Below are 20,297 nucleotides of genomic sequence, written 5' to 3'. Positions count from 1 at the left end.
GTCCCCAAGTTCAAAAAGGAGGCTTTCAGATAGTTCTGTTTCAAAATAGTGCCACAAGGTAACGGAAAGGTTCCAATATCAGTATTAAAGCGATAGTGTATCCGTCAATGCAACAATTTGTACTTAAGAAAAAGTTTCAGCAGCCTGACAGTACTCCTTTGCAACACTGGCAGTCCGATAGCTCGGTTATCCCCTTCAATTCCACGTCACTTCACAATAGGGGGAAGATTCCTTAGCGCAATGAACCAACAGATTTAATCCTTCAATCTTTTTAATTTCTAGAAGAACACAGTCTGTTAATGCCCCTTCATACTAATTTCAAAGTCTCTTTTGAGCGCTTCAGCCCACATCGGGCTCTTTGCTTTGCTCTGATTAGCAGGACCGGAAGGCGGACTTCCTGTTACTCGCCTCCCGTTTTCAGCCGAATTAAACGAATTTAAATCAATCTTTAGTCAATCTTTAGTACCCCTTACTCACGGGTAAATTGCAGCCAATTCCGATGATTTTCAAGAAGAAAGGTCGACGCTCATCAGCAACAGCAGCGCGGCTTCACTTCCGCGAAAAGAGCGATGAACTCACAGCGCCGCTCCCCCGTTCACGTTCCGGAGCCTCTTACGAGGTCCCTTCCTCGTTTCTGGGGGGGCTTCTGGCACCCGCCGAGTCCCACGGCCGCAGGCTCGCTCTGCCTACGGTTTGTCTTAATGGGTCTCCGCTTTGCCGCAGCGGACGACCCTTTTTCGCGGAGCCCCTCTTCACACGGTAAAGAGGACCGCCATTGCCGTTTTGCGCCGCCTCCGGAAGTCTCCGGTGGTGGGGGTTTTGAAACCCTCCATTATTAGCTTTACTTTTAAATCAAATTAAAAGTAATATAAACTGAATAAGAGCAGCAGAGGGATTATTTATTAAAGTGCCTTGTTCATTTTATGTATTAGCAGCTATTCCCTAAGGCTTGAATTACTTAGGGATGGAATAGTTTGTAGCCACTTGCAGCATAATGAAATAGAGCATTTAAATTCAGTGCAGAGCTTCCTTCATTGCACACAGAGTCCCGGGTTTTGCTTTAGTGACCTTGGTTTTTAATTTTCTTTCTTTTGTTTTCTCTCTCTCCCCACACCCCCAGTTGATGCTTATGCCTCTTGTCTTGCATCCTCTATTATAGTTAAGAGGATATTCTGTACTTCTTCACTGAATTGTCAGATTTGCTCATTGTTTGGGGGAAAAGGAAAGCAAGTTAGATATGGTTCAGCTTCCTTATTTAAGTTTAAATGAACTTGCCAGAGCAGGCTTTTCTTCTTCTTTTTTTAATCTGCTGAAAACACATGGGCCAGCCTTTCCTGACATTTCTCTTAAGGCAGTGTTGGGGGACACACTGACTAATATTGTTTTGCTGGGCTTACACAGCTTCCAAGCACGCTTGCGGAAATGTTAGCTCATCATAAACTTAGCAGAATTAAAGTTAATTATTTTGTGGTTCTGAAGCAATTGTTATCTTCTGGAAAAAGGATTTATAGAAGTGTCATAGCAAGCAAAGAAAATTGGGAAGAATTGCATATGACAACCCCATATTTTTCAGTGTATTTCTTTAAGGAAAGAGAACATGGAAAAAGCTACACCAAGGTAATTGTACCCCGAATGCAAACAATTTACCTAAAAACACACATGCAAGATTTAAAAAAACCAAACATTTTATAGGTATGATCTTCTTATGCTTCATAAATCGTTTAAACCAGTGTTTCCTAAACTTGGGTCTCCAGCTGTTTTTGGACTACAGTCCCCAGCATCTCTGACCACTGGTCTTGCTAGCTAGGGACAATGGGAGTGGTAGTCCAAAAACAGCTGGAGACCCAAGTTTGGGAAACACAGGTTTAAACCAATAAGCCATTCCAGCTGTTTCTGTGAGACTCAAAGGTCTTGCCCATCTTGACACTCTAGAGCAGGGGTAGCCAATGTAGTACCTTCTAGATAATTGTTGGACTACAGCTCTCATCATCCCTGACTATTGGCCATTTTAGCTGTGTTTGATGGGAGCTGGAGTCCAGCCACATCTGGAAGGCATTCTGTTGGATGCCGTGCTCTAGAACCTCTCAAAGATTCATAGAAATTTGCCTTCCACGAGGTCAGACTATTATGTATTCTGAGCTCTCCAAGGTCTCCTATAACCTGCTACTTGAGCCTTTTATATTGGGAGCTAGGAGGGACTGAGTAAGGGGACTCAGGTGGTGCTGTGGTCTAAAGCACTGAGCCCCTTGGTATTGCCGATCAGAAGGTCGGTGGTTCGAATCCCTGCAACGGGGTGAGCTCCTGTTGCTTGGTCCCAGCTCCTGCCAACCTAGCAGTTGGAAAGCACGCCAAAAAAGTGCAAGTAGATAAATAGGTACCACTCCAGCGGGAAGGTAAAATGCCGTTTCCGTGCGCTGCTCTGGTCTCAGCGTTCTGTTGCGCCAGAAGTGGTTTAGTCATGCTGGCCACATGACCTGGAAAAACTGTCTGCGGACAAATGCCGGCTCCCTTGGCCTGTAAAGCGAGATGAGCACCGCAACCCCAAGTCGTCTGCAACTGGACTTAACTGTCAGGGGTCCTTTACCTTTACCTTTAGGAGGGGCTGAAACTACTTTTTATGCAGAGGAAAACCTGCTCCTTGATCTTAGGAACCATCATTGCAAACATTAGTTTGTGGCATCTTAAGAAGTGTCTGAATGCATAGTGAACAAACAGCTTTTCAAAAGATGTAGAACAATTTGTTCCATAACTGTGAATGGTATTTTCCCCAGTCTACCACCATGTAAAATAATTGTTATTTTCACGATTTGACATATGGCACCTTGTATCAGGCCTTCACTTCTCTGCCCTGCTAAGTCATCAATAAATCACCAGTTACATAGACTTGCTTCCTAAGTGGTAGGTGCCTGCCTCCCTCCCCCCCATTGTCCAATGCATGCATCTCTCAGAGGAATATTCTTGGCAGATATGATGGCTGGGGTATTGAATGTAAATTGAATGTCAATTTATGTTAAGCAGTCATGATAAATATATAGAACCTCCTGAGATGGCTCAGTTTGCAGTTGCAGCAGAAAAAGCTGAATTGCGCATTTTCTGCAAGCAAATGTGGTGAACTGCCAAGAGGATTTGCTGTCTTAACAGTCTGTGTATAAGCTTCCTATTTTAAGGATTGTATTAGTAGTTCGGTTTGCTCTTTTAGCAGCCCAGAATGATTACTGTAATGACTTTTGTTTGAGTGGCAAGCTATTTATTGGAAGGAAGGAAGGGGGATATGGGGCAAGGGTCCACAAATCCACTAGCTGTGCTTATCATGATGAGAGTTAATCACTCTCCACTAGCAAGTCGTGGGAGGAGCCACCGCCTTCCTCTCATTCATGGAGCTAGAGAGAGAGAAGATTCTCATCCTTGCAGCTGTACAGTGGTGCCTCAGGTTACATACGCTTCAGGTTACAGACTCTGCTAACCCAGAAATAATTCCTCGGGTTAAGAACTTTGCTTCAGGATGAGAACAGAAATTGTGCAGCGGTGGGAGGCCCCATTAGCTAAAGTGGTGCTTCAGGTTAAGAACAGTTTCAGGTTAAGAACTGACCTCCTGAATGAATTAAGTTCGTAACCAGAGGTACCACTGTATTGTCCTCCCTATGTTTTCCAAGTGCCTTGGAAACGCGGTGAGACCAGCCAAAACCTAGCCTTTTTCTTGAGCTCGGGAGCTGGAGACTGGTCATTCCAGAAGTTCTGTTGCTGTTAATCTGCAGGTATAGCAGAACTGTGGGGATGATAAGCTCAGCAGAAGGGAGATAGAGTTGTGGACTGTTTTCACAGGAGTGCATGTCTAGTTTCTCCAGGCAAATGCCCTCTCTGCCCCAGGTTTGAAAGAGGGATTTCAAAGCACGTTCTTTGCCAAGTTAGTGTGTCGTTGGGTGTAAGCCCCACAGAACCTGGTGAAATTTAATTCTGAGTAAACGTGTATTGGGTCAAGCTTCCTTAGAATTTCTTTCAAAGGCATTGTTCATCTTGTAGTGAGGTACCTTTCGCCACTGGAATTATAATGTTGGCTTTTTCAAAGTTCACCAGCTTCTTGCAACGGTTTGGCTGTAGCTTCGGTTAGTCACTACTGTCCTATTCTTGTGAAGCAGCAACAAGTACCAATTTCTTGCTTGTTTCTAGAATAGCGGCTTCATTTTATTTAGTCCCTGGGCTTGTTGTTCCAGCAATGGAAATGGTGCCGTGCAGCTGGGGGACAGCACAGCAATTTGTTTTGGTGCCCTTAGCTGTAGGGCAGCAGCTTGAGAAAAGGAAGCGGAGCTGGCTTTGCCATTTCCAATTTTTGTAAGCTTCATTCTACCAGAGTTTCCACGCCCCGTATTCCAGCAGATCCTGCATGACTCCTGCTATAACTACCGCTATAGTGTTGTTGTTGAAATCTCTGTTTAGTGCACAGTGTTCTCCAGTTTGTAATGCTCAACTTTATTACCGTTTGAGTTCCATTTCCCTGAAGTGCTTCTCCTGCTCAGAATGGCAAATGAGATTATTTTTACTTCAATAACATTGCAAAAACGTGACCCTTATTTTCTGTTCCCTGTACAGAACCCCTGCCTGGTTATTTTTCATTTTGACCAATGCAGTCTGCTTCTCTCTGGTCTCCTAATGTCTCGCCGCTCATGTCCATCTTGTGCTGTGCTGTCAAAATTATTCACCTGATTCATTGCTCTGACCATATGGCACCCCCTCCTTAAATCCCTGCACTGCTTCCTGTCCACTGTTGGATCCTGCAGAAGCTTCTTGTCTTTAACTTCAAAACTTTCCTTGGCTTTCCTCACCCATCCATTAGTTCTTGGACCTTATATCCCGATATAGATGACACTATTTCACTATTAATTATTTTGAGCTTGCACGATCTGCATTCAGTAGACTACGTGCCCAAAGTCAGCTTCCTTCCAAATGCATGCTCAGATGTTCCTCAGTGTTAACCCCTAATTTCCATTGCAACGTTTTAGGACCACCAGTACATAAACGGTAACATTATGAAAAGGAAGAGAACTCATGGAAACCAGAGAAGCCTTTTCTGAATCATCACTGAAAACGGAATGATCACATTTTCTGAATTAGCATTTTTCAGAAGTGACATAGGCTCGGCTTAGAAAACTTAACATTTTAAGATATGGGCAAGACAGGGTGGTGTGGTAAGTGTAGGGTTCAGAGTACGTGGGCAGATAATGGGCACTAGAGGAACAGGTAATGTGGGGCTCAGGTGATTTAGGGAAATAATAATAATAATAATTAATAATTAATAATAATAATAATAATAATAATAATAATAATAATAATAATAATAATTTATTATTTATACCCCGCCCATCTGGCTGAGTTTCCCCAGCCACTCTGGGCGGCTCCCAATCAGTGTTAAAAACAGTACAGCATAACATATTAAAAACTTCCCTGAACAGGGCTGCCTTAAGATGTTTTCTGAATGTCAGGTAATTCTTTATCTCTTTGACATCTGATGGGAGGGCGTTCCACAGGGCGGGCGCCACTACCGAGAAGGCCCTCTGTCTGGTTCCCTGTAGCCTCACTTCTCGCAATGAGGGAACCGCCAGAAGGCCCTCGGCGCTGGATCTCAGTGTCCGGGCTGAACGATGGGGGTGGAGACGCTCCTTCAGGTATACAGGACCGAGGCCGTTTAGGGCTTTAAAGGTCAGCACCAACACTTTGAATCGTTCTCGGAAACATACTGGGAGCCAGTGCAGATCTCTCAGAACCGGTGTTATGTGGTCCCGGCGGCCACTCCCAGTCACCAGTCTAGCTGCCGCATTCTGGATTAATTGCAGTTTCCGGGTCACCTTCAAAGGTAGCCCCACGTAGAGCGCGTTGCAGTAGTCCAAGCGTGAGATAACTAGAGCATGCACCACTCTGGCGAGACAGTCCGCGGGGAGGTAGGGTCTTAGCCTGCGTACCAGGTGGAGCTGGTAGACAGCTGCCCTGGACACAGAGTTAACCTGCGCCTCCATGGACAGCTGTGAGTCCAAAATGACTCCCAGGCTGCACACCTGGTCCTTCAGGGGCACAGTTACCCCATTCAGGACCAGGGAATCCTCCACACCTGCCCGCCTCCTGTCCCCCAAAAACAGTACTTCTGTCTTGTCAGGATTCAACCTCAATCTGTTAGCCGCCATCCAACCTCCAACCGCCTCCAGGCACTCACACAGGACCTTCACCGCCTTCACTGGTTCTGATTTAAAGGAGAGGTAGAGCTGGGTGTCATCTGCATACTGATGAACACCCAGTCCAAACCCCCTGATGATCTCTCCCAGCGGCTTCATATAGATATTAAAAAGCATGGGGGAGAGGACAGAACCCTGAGGCACCCCACAAGTGAGAGCCCAGGGGTCTGAACACTCACCCCCCACACCACTTTCTGGACACGGCCCAGGAGGAAGGAGCGGAACCACTGTATGACAGTGCCCCCAGCTCCCAGCCCCTCTAGACGGTCCAGAAGGATGTTATGGTCGATGGTGTCAAAGGCCGCTGAGAGATCCAGCAGAACAAGGAAACAGCTCTCACCTTTGTCCCTAGCCCGCCGGAAATCATCAACCAAGGCAGTTTCAGTCCCATGGTGAGGCCTGAATCCCGATTGGAAGGGATCCAAATGGTCCGTTTCCTCCAGGCGTGCTTGGAGTTGTTCAGCAACCACCCGCTCAATCACCTTGCCCAAGAATGGCAGATTTGAGACTGGGCGATAGTTGGCCAAATTGGCCGGGTCTAAAGATGTTTTTTTAAGAAGCGGTTTAATGACCGCCTCTTTCAGCGGGTCTGGGAAGGCTCCCTCACAGAGGGAAGCATTCAGCTCCCCGCAGAGCCCATCGCCCAGCGCTTCCCGGCTCGCTTTTATCAGCCAGGATGGGCAAGGATCAAGGAGACAGGTGGTCGGTTTCACTCGTCCAAGCAGCTTGTCCACATCCTCGGAGGTAACAGATTGGAATTGATCCCATATAACAGGACCAGATAGAACTCTAGCACTCTCCCGCCTTGGCCCTGCTCCCACGGTGGAGTCTACCTCCTTCTGAATCTGAGCGATTTTATCTGCAAAAAACTTTGCAAAAGCATTGCAGGAGATCTTGGGGTCCCTACCAGGCCCCGGTGGTACAGGTGGTTCCGATAAACTGCGAACCACCTGAAAAAGTCTCCTGCTGCTGTTTTCTGCAGATGCAATGGAGGCGGCGAAGAAGGCCCTCTTCGCCGTCGCCATTGCCACTTGGTAGGCTCGACGTTGAGCTCTAACCCGTGTCCGGTCTGATTCAGAATGAGTTTTCCGCCACCGGCGCTCTAGCCGTCTCAACGATTGTTTCATCACCCTCAGCTCCGGGGAAAACCACGGGGCTGTCCGGGCTCCATGCAATCGGAGAGGGCGCTTCGGAGCCAGACAGTCAATTGCCCTGGTTAGCTCCGCATTCCAGCGTGCCACCAGGGAATCAGCTGAAAGGCCATTAACTTGGGATAAAGCATCCCCTACCACTCTCTGGAAGCCAATTGGATCCATTAAGTGGCGGGGGCGGACCATCCGAATCAGTCCCACCTCCCTGCGGAGGGGAAGGGTTGCGGAGAAGTCCAGTTGCACCAGGAAGTGATCTGACCATGGCACTTCTTTTGTTTCGCTTTTAGTTAATGTCAGATCACCAACATCCGTAGAGGTAAACACCAAGTCTAAGGCATGTCCGTGGCTATGAGTTGGGCCAGACTTATTCAGGGACAGCCCCATGGAGGCCATGCTTTCCACGAAGTCCCGAGCGGCCCCTTGTAAGGTCGTGTCAGCATGGATGTTAAAATCCCCCAGGACAACCAAGCTAGGTGTCTCCAGGAGCATATCCGCCACGACCTGAAGCAGCTCGGGCAGGGAATCCTTGGTGCAGCGGGGAGGTCGGTACACCAGTAGGAATCCTGTACTGCCCCTATTGCCCAACTTCCAGAGGTAAAGCTATGCCTGACTGTTAGGTCCAGTCATGGACGACTCTGGGGTTGCGGTGCTCATCTCACTTTATTGGCCGAGGGAGCCAGCGTACAGCTTCCCTGTGGCAGGGTCTTCTGAGGGTGGATGTAAAAGGTGTGTGTGTAAAAGGTAAAGGTGAAGGTACCCCTGATCATCAGGTCCAGTCGTGGACGACTTTGGGGTTGTGGCGCTCATCTCGCTTTATAGGCCGAGGGAGCTGGCGCTTGTCCGCAGACAGCTTCCAGGTCATGTGGCCATCATGACTAAGCCGCTTCTGGCAAACCAGAGCAGCGCACGGAAATGCTGTTTACCTTCCTGATGGAGTGGTACCTATTTATCTACTTGCACTTTGACATGCTTTCTGCTAGGTTGGCAGGAGCTGGGACTGAGCAATGGGAGCTTACCCCATCACGGGAATTCAAAGCGCTGACCTTCTGATCGGCAAGCCCAAGAGGCTTTGTGGTTTAGACCACAGCACCACCCGCGTCAGGTGATTTAGAAATTGGCAAATGTAAGATAACTTTGGTTCAGGGGGAGTAGTGACTGGTGTTTTTTTGGTTTTTTTATGAAAAAGACTGAAACAGTCACCAGGGAAGAGTAAAATGGTCCTTTTACCTTTGTTGTGGTGGTTTAGTCGTTTAGTCGTGTCTGACTCTTCGTGACCCCATGGACCACAGCACGCCAGGCACTCCTGTCTTCCACTGCCTCCTGCAGTTTGGTCAAACTCATGCTGGTAGCTTTGAGAACACTGCCCAACCATCTCGTCCTCTGCCGTCCCCTTCTCCTTGTGCTCTCGATCTTTCCCAACATCAGGGTCTTTCCCAGGGAGTCTTCTCTTCTCATGAGTTGGCCAAAATATTGGAGCCTCAGCTTCAGGATCTGTCCTTCCAGTGAGCATTCAGGGCTGATTTCCTTAAGAATGGATCGGTTTGATCTTCTTGCAGTCCATGGGACTCTCAAGAGTCTCCTCCAGCACCATAATTCAAAAGCATCAATTCTTTGGCGATCAGCCTTCTTTATGGTCCAACTCTCACTTCCATACATCAATACTGGGAAAACCATAGCTTTAACTATATGGACCTTTGTTGGCAAGGTGATGTCTCTACTTTTTAAGATGCTGTCTAGGTTTGTCATTGCTTTTCTCCCAAGAAGCAGGCGTCTTTTAATTTCATGACTGCTGTCACCATCTGCAGTGATCATGGAGCCCAAGAAAGTAAAATCTTTCACTGCCTCTATTTCTTCCCCTTCTATTTGCCAGGGGTTGATGGGCCTAGTGGCCATGATCTTTGTTTTTTTGATGTTGAGCTTCAGACCATATTTTGCGTTCTCCTCTTTCACCCTCATTCACCTTTTACCTTACCTGTTGCCAAATCAATTGGTTTATGCAGACAATTGGTGCTTTGCCGAATGGCCTTATGTGTGACAATTTGCACCAATGCTAACCTGTACCAGTGGATAAGTAGCAGCACTAAGCTTTAAAGAAGGCTCAGTTATAAGTTCTGTTACGCACCAATGCATCCAATTTAGGTCAGGTTGGGAACTTTCCAACCTGGTGTCAAAGCTCAAACTTTGCTAGCCTAGACTTGCTGTTTAGTCATGCTATACAAGACAAGGCTGCTCATCCCTCTCCTTCCAGTATCCATGGCGATTGCCTTCTGGACTCATTTCACATTTGTGATGATAACACCCGGCATCCCCAAGAGATGGACTCAATCCTTATACAGTCTTTAAGATTGGCCTGGGATGCTTCCCCTTGATTTCCAACCAAGTCAGAACCTGTGTGACTTTCAGAAGAAGTACAAGGCTGAAAATGAATAATTAGGACAATCAGCACATTGTTAAGCTAAGGGTACCCTTCCAATTAAGTACATAAATTGCAAATGTTTTCATAGGTGTTGGTGGGCGGTGGTATTGTTTTGTTTGTTACTATGTTATGCATTTTTTTGTTTTTATATTGTACACCACCCTGTGATCCTCTGATGAAGGGGTGGTATAAAAATATAATAATGATGATGATGATAATGATAATAATAATAATAATAATAATAATAATAATAATAATAATAATAATTGTGCTTGGAGCACTTGGAGTTCTTTGGCTGCAATATCCTTTTTTCAAAAACGCTCCCACCGCAAAATGATTCTGGACAAAGCCATACCTGCAGAGTAGATTTATTGTGTTTGGAATTACCTTGGTATTTCTTCTGAAAGCAATCCATTGCGCTTTGTTAACAGGTAACACAGCTTTCCGTTTGAGGAAGGCCAAACTTAACAAATACTTATATGTACCAGCTGAAACCTAATCTATATTAGAAATCTCTATATAAGATTTCAGTCTTTTCTCTGTAATGTTGCCCACTGCCTAGATGTCTGAAACGGGTTGTGGGGGGTGGGAATCACTGAAGCTGAATGTTCTGTGCTTCAGCTGAGACAAACAAATGGTATAAATATATATGTGTGTGTGTGTATGTGGTGCCACTGATGCATTATGATGTGGTAATGATTTTTAGTGGCAGAAAGACTGCTGGCTCTGTACATTTGAAGTTGATTTGTGCTTTCAATTTAAGTTTGCTGAGAGATTTTTCTCTTTGTTGAGTTTCAGGTTAGGTTAAGACTGATGAATTATTAGATACTTTAGTTTCCCAGAACAGATGGCCAACAGCAAGCATTTTAAGTTTAATAGTTATATTAATTAAAGCTTCACTCCAAACACTGCAGTTGTCACATGAATCAGGAAGTATGGTTTGTCCTGTACTGGAGATCCTTATGAAATCCTTGTTTGTTTGGTATTTAGACTTAAAGATGTGGAGCCTTTTTGCTCGTGAAGTTTTATATGAATGAATTCCTTCCCTTTAAAGAGCAGCACAGCTCCATTTCGGGATTTGGAAAACAGCTTTATTCTGCTGAATTAAATTGGGCTTCCGAACAAGTGTGGTTCAGAGTTGTTTAATCAGTAAGCCACTTAGAGACCTGAGTGATCCTTGAACACTTGGAGGTTGGGGATGGGGTCAGTGGTTGCAGCCCCAACCACCCATTCCTTAGTCCGTTTACACCCAAATAAAATTTGAAGATTTTACTTCCTGATGCGTCAGCTTAAAAAGCAAGAGAAAAGAAAAGGAAAAAACCTAGGATTTTCCCTTGTCTCCTTCTGTTATTATGTATTAAATGTCAGAAGCACACCCTACTCTTGAGTAGGACCCTGGCAGAGACACATGCCCGACTGGCATGTTCCCTCCCTCCTGGTTGATCGTTTGGGAGCTTCAAAAGATTTCTTCTGCCCGAACATCACAGCGACCGATGCCAACAGACATCGGCACACTTAGGGATCCGCAGAGTTGGCGCATCATGCGTAACAGACCTCAGCAACTCAGCATTTTGGCTAATCTGCTTTATTTACATATAAACACACACACAGCACTGCAACAGGGCTCCCTCTCTCTCTAGCATCAGACAGCAAAGAGAGTAAACAAAGGACAATAGTCCCACTTCACGGAACACAGTAACGCAAACATCCTGTCTCCGTCACTTCCCACTCTGTGGAGTCAAAACATATACCGTCATGTGAAAGACAACAATCCCATGACTGCAATCATGGAGCAGGGAATTCTAACATTAAACCCCTGATATCCATGCTTTATTGCTTGATGTAGTTCTCACATTTTCTTTCCGCAGGGTTTACTTTTCAGTCCAACACCGGCGATCTTGAAGTCTTGCCAAAACAAAAGTGTTGGGAATTGCGAAAAGCTTAAATTAAGTAAACCTAGAGCCTACAAATCTTGTTGGTGTAAAACCAAAGGTGGGAGAGCTGCTGTACTTTGGGATGGATGCACCCCAAGGGCACCCCTCCACATCCCACCCTTCCTCTGCTGCAGCTCACCTTGGGGGGAAAAGCATTCTGTTTGAGGTAACCGAAGGCTTTTCTCAAGCCTGAAGGCAGCCTAGGATGTGTTGGGCAGAGGGGAGAATTTACATTCAGAGAGGGAAGGTTAACCTAATAGCTGTTGTAGGAGGTAACACTGTCTGTGTTTATCTGGATCGTATCCCTCCGTAGGTCTGCGTAGATAGATAGATAGATAGATAGATAGACAGATAGACAGATAGACAGATAGACAGACAGATAGATAAATAAACACTTAAACAGATTAGAGATCGATAGACAGACAGATAGATAGATGGGAAGCTTTACCAAGAAATCAAGGTAAAAGTCAGATCCATTAGAATTAATTTGAGCCTTGAAAAGCTGAAAGAGGAAGTGGGAAAGAGTGTCACGCTTCTAGCTTTCTCCTTCAGCTTCATGTACTTTTCATAACCAAGGGGCAGGGAGTGGAGAGAGCTTGAAGTCTTTGTGGGCACCAGGGGAAGACCTCAGGGGCACCATTGCACTCACGGGCACCGCCTTGGTGACCCCTGGACTACATTTAGGGGTGACTTATCCATTAAGCCCAGATTGGTTCGGCTGAGCAAAAAACTATGCAGAAAATAAACACCACAAGATTGTATTGTGAGCACTTCATTAAAAACGACAACTACTCTCTTTTCTGTATGCTTGCTTCCGCGGTAGCCTCACACTCGCTCCAGTGCTGGGAAAATAGGGAGATGTTTGTAACACCCCAATTCTCACAGCAAGGGAAAGCACCTGAGCTTGTTCTCTACCTTGCTACTGCACATTCCGGAAGGTTTCTCTCCTTGCGCCCCCACTGCCCACTTGCACTTGTTTATCTTGCCTAAATATCATTTAGCCTATCCTATAACAATTTAGGAATTTAGGAATTTATCATCTGCTTCTGCTTCATTGACTAGGCAAAAGCCTTTGACTGTGTCGACCACAGCATACTATGGCAAGTTCTTAAAGAAATGGGAGTGCCTGATCATCTCATCTGTCTCCTGAGAAATCTCTATGTGGGACAAGAAGCTACAGTTAGAACTGGATATGGAACAACTGATTGGTTCAAAATTGGGAAAGGAGTATGACAAGGCTGTACATTGTCTCCCTGCTTATTTAACTTATATGCAGAATTCAGCATGAGAAAGGCTGGGCTGGATGAATCCCAAACCGGAATTAAGATTGCCGGAAGAAATATCAACAACCTCAGATATGCAGATGACACAACCTTGATGGCAGAAAGTGAGGAGGAATTAAAGAACCTTTTAATGAGGGTGAAAGAGGTGAACGCAAAATATGGTCTGAAGCTCAACATCAAAAAAACAAAGATCATGGCCACTGGGTCCATCACCTCCTGGTAAATAGAAGGGGAAGAAATGGAGGCAGTGAGAGATTTTACTTTCTTGGTCTCCATGATCACTGCAGATGGTGACAGCAGCCACAAAATTAAAAGACACCTGCTTCTTGGGAGAAAAGCAATGACAAACCTAGACAGCATCTTAAAAAGCAGAAGCCTTCACCTTGCCAACAAAGGTCCATATAGTAAAAGCCATGGTTTTCCCAGTAGTGATGTATGGAAGAGAAAGCTGGACCATAAAGAAAGCTGATCGCCAAAGAACTGATGCTTTTGAATTATGGTGCTGGAGGAGACTCTTGAGAGACCCATGGACTGCAAGAAGATCAAACCTCTCCATTTTGAAGGAAATCAGCCCTGAGTGCTCACTGGAAGGACAGATCCTGAAGCTGAGGCTCCAATACTTTGGCCACCTCATGAGAAGAGAAGACTCCCTGGAAAAGACCCTGATGTTGGGAAAGATGGAGGGCACAAGGAGAAGCGGACGACAGAGGACGAGATGGTTGGATAGTGTTCTCGAGGCTACCAGCATGAGTTTGACCAAACTGTGGGAGGCAGTGGAAGACAGGAGTGCCTGGCGTGCTCTGGTCCTTGGGGTCACGAACAGTCGGACAAGACTAAACGACTAAACAACAATGTAACAATTTAGAGTATAAGAGAATGTTTGCTGCTGTTGCTGCGCACTATGTTTACAGTAGTTTGTAGGGCATGAAATGGTGGCTGCATGGTACCCTAGTGTTTGTGTGCAAGCATGCAGATGATTTTACATAGATCGCCAACATGGTGCCCACAGGTGCACATGAACTCTCAGAGCTGCTTTCCTTCACCCCTGCAGGCTTCCCCCCCTTCCCTCCACTGAAGGAGGGCATCCTTAGCCAACAGACTTTCCCCCAAGCCTACTTGTGATATAGGAGACTATTTTGGGCAAGCTACAGTTGTGGTGTTCACAACAGTTTCTCAGTTTCTCAGCTTATGCTCACAGGCCCCAAAAGGTTAGCAACATGAATCTGAGATTTCTAATCCCTGCAGTATAAATAAGGTTGCTTTCCTAAATTTCACTTGTTCAGAAGTTTTTGCTTCAAAGTTCTAGTTACCAAAGTCATACATTCCCATCTCAAGAATGAGCACCTTCAGTATTTCCTTTAACCTGCTCTGTTGGAGTTTCTTTATTCGCTAACATTTTAGTATATTCAGTTTTGATCATAGAAATATCCCACTAACTTTTATTTTGTCTCTGGGCCATTGAATTATCCCACTATAATATCCTGTATGTGCTTTGCTTTTAACTGATTTGACCCATTTAATGTTCTTCACTGCATGGATAAAATTGAGTGCATGGAGGTTTTTCCTTTTTCTTTTTTTAACTCTCTTAGCCTTTCGCAGCACACTGTGAGGGAAGCAACTTCTGAAATAACGTGCATTATTGTTGCCTTAAACAAAAAGTACTGTTGAAAAATTAAACAACTGTTTGCAATTGCAAATGTTAACTGTTTCTTTTCCTGTAAAAATGATCATTCAGTTGGCAGCCTGAAATGCATATATTTTAAGCTGTTAACTTTATCCAATCTGGGTTTTCAGAGAATAAAAAGGCAAGCCAAGTTGTTTTTAAAACTAGCAAAAAACTAGTCTTGAATTTTTTTTTTATATATGCAACTTTGGAATTCTAGGACGTATTGTATGATATGACAAGGTTTGTTCTATGGCTTGTCAGAGAGAGCTAAAACACAACCACTGGTCTGGACTACACACAAAGTCTACACACATGGCTTAGCTCAGTGCAGCAATAAAGTGACAGAAGGTCTCTGCAGGAGCTCAAACATTTGCTTGTTGCCACTGTGCCATGGGCTGGCTAAGTGTTACTTGTGAACAAGGACATTGTGTAGATGAAAACAGTGTATGTATGCAAGTATTGCAGGCACTTCCAACTCACAAGAGAATGTGATCTGCTCCTAGTATAAAAGAAAATGCAGTGATCTACCGATTGTCATTGGAGGGAGATGAGCGTGCCTTTTTGTCGGGGGTGTGTGTGTGTGTGCCAAGAGTTGAGCTTTTTTTTTAGGGGGGAGTACCCTGAGTTTTTGAGCTTTTTGGAGTGAAAATCCTTAAGTTGATGAGCTTTTTTGGGGGGGTCCCTTAAGTTGTTGAGCTTTTATGGAGCGGGGATGACAACAAAACAATCTCCTGAAAGTACAGCGCTGACAATGGCACACAGCGCTAAGGCCAACATTGCTTCCGCTTGCCACCTTGACCTGCGCTCAATGCTACTGCACAGCCGGTGGAAGAAACTAGGGGCTGGCAACATTACTTGCCGACGAACGACCGCGATCGACCAAGATCACCCGGCAATCTACAGTATCTGTCGATTGCGGTCGACCAGTTGGACATGTCTGCAGTACCTTGGGTACCTTGGGTTACATACGCTTGGGTACCAGTGGTACCTTGGGTTACATACGCTTCAGGTTACATACACTTCAGGTTACAGACTCTGCTAACCCAGAAATAGTACCTCAGGTTAAGAACTTTGCTTCAGGATGAGAACAGAAATCGTTCTCCGGCAGTGCGGCAGCAGCAGGAGGCCCCATTAGCTAAAGTGGTGCTTCAGGTTAAGAACAATTTCAGGTTAAGAACGGACCTCTGGAACGAATTAAGTACTTAACCTGAGGTACCACTGTATAGTGAATCTTATCCTATCCTAGGCTTTCTGTCTCCTTCCTTATCATGTATATTTTTCAGACCTGCAGCCACACAAAAGTCCACAGATGTGCCCTCACGCGTCTCCTTCCAGGCGAGCAAGATGCATTTTCAGGGTTTCCAGCCAGGAAAAAGGGCACAACGCAGAGGCCAGTGGCCTGGGGAGTGAGGGCCGGAGAGTGGGAGCTGGATGGTCATGTTTGAATTCAGACATGAGGCTCCCTACCCTTTGCCTGCCATGAGCTGGCTATCATAAAAGTTTTTGCTAAGGCACTGCACTTAAAACCTGTCCCCAGGTGGTAGATTTCACTGAGATTTGTTGCATGTGCCTCACTCAGCAGTCACAGATAATTTTCTGTTGCCGACAGTTATTAAAGCGCTCGCATCCTGCATTCCAGTTCCGCAAGGTGGCTACCACTATTATTAAAACTACAAATCTAGAAACAATAAAAAATTCAGAACGGCAACTAACATGATTTGATCAGCGGCACCAAAAACCCCCATCAGGAATTTTTTTTAAAAAAGACTTTAAAATGCTTTCCTTGTGATCAGACGCATTTGTTGGTTTACAGCTGATATGTGGAGAAGGAATTGAAGTTTGTTTGAATTAGCTTACGGAAAGTCAGGCATGACGGACGGCTGAGCCAGACCAGAGTCTGGTGATGCAGTTCCTCCTGAAATTCCACCAGAGTGCCCGGGCCTCTCTCTGATTGGCTACAAAGTCAGCTCGTCACAGAAGGGGGAGGAGCAGCACCTTGGGAGGGAGAATAAAAGGAGCAGTTTCTGAGGGAGAGAGTTAGAGAGGGCTAAGGTTCAGGTTATGAGATGGGGCTTGATTTAAGAGGAGAGATGGGGCTGGATTTGAGAAGATGGATAGGGCTTGTTTTGAGATGGGAGTTAAGGAGTGAGGTAGGGAGTAGGATAGGATCTGACTGAGGGAGAACTGGTTCTGAGTTCAGTTAAACATCCAAACTGAGGTGAATATTCATAGCGAGAGGACAGAGACTTGCAGCTTAGATAGGGAGACCGGGTTCAGGGTCTGGGAAACGTAGACAGACAGTCCCCCGGGTCTGTTATGAAATTTTGGAATACCTCAGGAGTGAGATTGTGAAGTGAGTGGGTAACTGGGGGAAAGTGCCCCTCGCTCATGAACCAGGGTAATAAATCTGTGAAGGAAGCTGTGCTGCAATAAAGATATTTAATGGAGCCACCTGTCATAGCTAAGTAACAGAAACTGATTTAAGCATCTTACCAACTGATTAATAGTGACTGGAGTTTAAGAAGAGCTGTGCCTATACTAGTGTATTTAAGCCCGTGACATCTTTTTTGCCCACTTCTAGTAATAACTAGAATAAGTTCTCTTTGCCCACTTCTAGTAATAAACTAGAATAAGTTCTCTTTGTTGAAAACACTTTTCTTGTTTGTTTGATCAACTCCTGCCTGGGACTCTAAATCATTCAATTTTCCCTCACACAAGTCCCCCCCCCCCCCCAGACATCCCGTGGTAAATTTGCAAAACTTCCTATTAATTGGTGGACAATGAGGATTGTGCGCTGTATTTAATAGGGGGCAGTTAGCGGGGCAAATCTGCCGCATTATTAATTGGTGATAGGTGGTTGGATCCGCTACATCAGGCACCCTTTGGTTTTAAATAGAATATGAGCTTGCAGGTGCTGGAAATACAAATGGAAAGCAGCAGGGCTGGGGGGGGGAAGGGACAAGTGATGGCAATCTCTGATCTGTCTCAACAGACTAGAACACATTCATTAATTGCCTTTATATCCTGCCTTTACTCCAAGGAGCTCAAGGTAGTGTACATGGTTCTCTCACATTTTATCCTCACTGCAGCCTTCTGCGGTAGGCTGTGCGGAGCCCAAGGTAGTTCTCTCCCCCCCCCCCCAGATGATCTTTATTGAATTTTTAGTTACATACTGTACATACACATACATTATATTTCACATTTGTTCTTGCTCTCCTGAGCTGACTTCCCTCCTTCCTTCTTCTTGCTTTTTTGTGTCCTCTTTAACTTTTCGCATTGTCTTTGTCCATTTTCCACAAGATTGTTCTTCTTTATTTTTTCCATTAAATGTCCGTAAACAAATAAATCTTTCTATATATTCTTGCTGTCTGTCTATATTCATTTACAAATATTGTTCAATAATAATCCTAATATACATTTTTAATTCATTTTGATATTATTATCCAGTAAATTTCTTGAATTTTCCCGTTATGAGATATTATTTTAATTCTACTGGTTTCCTTATTTCACATCATCTTCTCTATATATAACATAAATTTTCCCCATTCTTTTTGATATGTTTCATCCCCCTGATGTCAAATTTTTGCTGTTAATTTGGCTATTTCTGCATACTCCATAACCCTAATAGAAGAATGGCAGTACAAGGTTACAAGAGCCCAAGGTAGTTCAGTGAGCTTCATGTCTGAATAAGATTTTGAACCCGGGTCTTCCCATTCCTGTTGCTGATGCCATAACTACTGCACCAGTTTCATCTCAAGATACAGTCTTGCATGTGTTTCAGCCTGTGCCAGTCATTATCCGACTCCTGTTTAGCACAGGAACCTCTGGTGTGGTTTCTTGGCAAGTGTGAATCTTGTTTAGACTCTGACCCTGAGCACCGCGCTGGCCTCTTGGCGTCCCCTTGCCGATCAGCAGATTACCCTTATGTGTATCTTTTGCTACATACCCTTTATCATTATAATAGGCTTCTGAAGGGTCTATTTCATCTAATCTCTTTGACAATCGCAAACACCATTGATTATCTTTAAGTCTGAAGAAAAAGAGAACTTGCCTTTTATTGCTCAGTTGCCTCTGAGGCCAACACAGGGCAAGCTCTTTTAAGAGTATGGAGTAAATATACTGGTGTCAGACCAATTACGGTAAATGAGACTTCTGCAACCTGGGGCCCTCCAGATGCCCCAGCCAGCCTGGCCAACATTCAGGGGTGATGGGAGTTGTAGTCTAACAATATCTGGAGGGCACCAGGTTGTGGGTGGGCAGTTTAAAGCCTTGTCTATTGGGGCCCAGAGACAAACAGTGTTGTGAAAGCCAGCCAGCTCAACCAGCATCTGCTCTGCATGCAGAAGGTTCAGTCCTCGGCATCTCCAAGTAGAGCCAGAAACCCTGGGGAGCCACTGCCAGTCAGTGCAGACAGTACTGAGCTAGTTCTACCAGTGGCCTGACTCTGTATAAGGTAACTGTTGGGAAATTGTATACGTGCAGCTACTCACACAATTAAGGTTTTGCAGACATCCAGAAGGTCATGTCTTCCTGGTGATAACAGAGACATTGAGACAGCTCCCTGATTTGTCAAGCTCTCTCAAGGGAGTGATAATTAATGGCCTACTAACTGGAATGTGTTGGTTCGTAGTTCAGAGTTCAGTAGTTCAGATGTTCTGTGTCAGTGTAGGAGTTGTGAATCGTGTATGAGAGAGCTAGCTAAAGATCTGTGTTCTGTTCCTGTAAATAGTCCACTGTATATAATAAACACCTGACTACAAGTTCCTGGTTCCTGCTTTGTCTATCCTGTCTGCAGCCAAGTTGCCAATTGCTTCTGTGGATTCTGCGTGTACTCTGCTAGGTCTGGCTAAGGTCCTGCAACTAGTCGGAAAGTTGCGAAACACCAAGTAGGTTTTGCCAATAGTAACTTCTTATGCTCCTATGAAATTATATCTTCCTCCTGTGTCAGCGGCACCGACTCACTGGCTTCAAAAAAGAGAGGAAGGCAGCCGAGTGAAGAGGAGAGGTTTGTTGTGCAGAGAGAGCTATCAGAGCAGACAGATGATTCATAAGCAGGATTGGGCCTTCTGACAGATAGTGGAGCCCATCCCTTCACAGAGGAGAAGCGATTAGGTCTTGAGGAGTGAGAAAATGAGCATGGTCTGAATCTTATGTGCTCTGTAGAGAATATCTCATGCAGTCTTGGTATCTCATTAGAAAAAACACTTGCTTACAAGTTGGGGTGCTGGGTGTAAAATACTGAACTTTGTGACTTTCTTATATGGTCAGTCTTTAATGGGATATTTGTTTGTCTACTTTGACAGAACAGAGAAAAGTGTGCAGCACAGCCTCCCCCCTCTCTTACACACACACACACACACACACACACACACACACAAATACACTTCTTGCGAAAATTGCCTTTTTATAGTTAATCGTTTAAGTACACCAAATACCTTCTAAGTAATTTACAGCCTGTCTTTTCAACTTTACTCAACCGCCAGCTCTCTCAAAAACTCCCCTTTTCCAGATTCCACCTGGGTATGATTTACTCTTTATTAGTCTAGTAAAATGTGACAGGATCATCAAGTCTTTCTGAAGAGTTATTTCCAACAGCATTTTTTAACACTTCTCCGCAAATAGGGCA

The 20,297-nt window shown here is 45.0% G+C and overlaps 1 protein-coding gene across 2 annotated transcripts in view; it reads left to right on the top strand.

The window, feature by feature from the left end:
* WDR25 (WD repeat domain 25) overlaps positions 1-20,297 on the top strand; it is a 109,735-nt gene that overhangs the window by 43,617 nt on the left and 45,821 nt on the right. Inside the window, exon 1 of one of the 2 annotated variants that reach the window (XM_081912883.1) lies at positions 16,716-17,024. The exons of the other annotated variant lie outside the window; for it this stretch is intronic. The gene's annotated coding sequence lies outside the window, so the exon portion shown is untranslated. Of the gene's footprint in view, positions 1-16,715; positions 17,025-20,297 lie in introns of those variants that run through there. 2 annotated transcript variants of the gene reach the window in all.

Source organism: Podarcis melisellensis, assembly GCF_964234715.1.
Source record: "Podarcis melisellensis genome assembly, chromosome: 1".
Classification (NCBI taxonomy): Eukaryota; Metazoa; Chordata; class Lepidosauria; order Squamata; family Lacertidae; genus Podarcis; species Podarcis melisellensis.
Note: the sequence above shows the minus strand (reverse complement) of the source record. Positions and strands in the feature narration are given on the sequence as shown.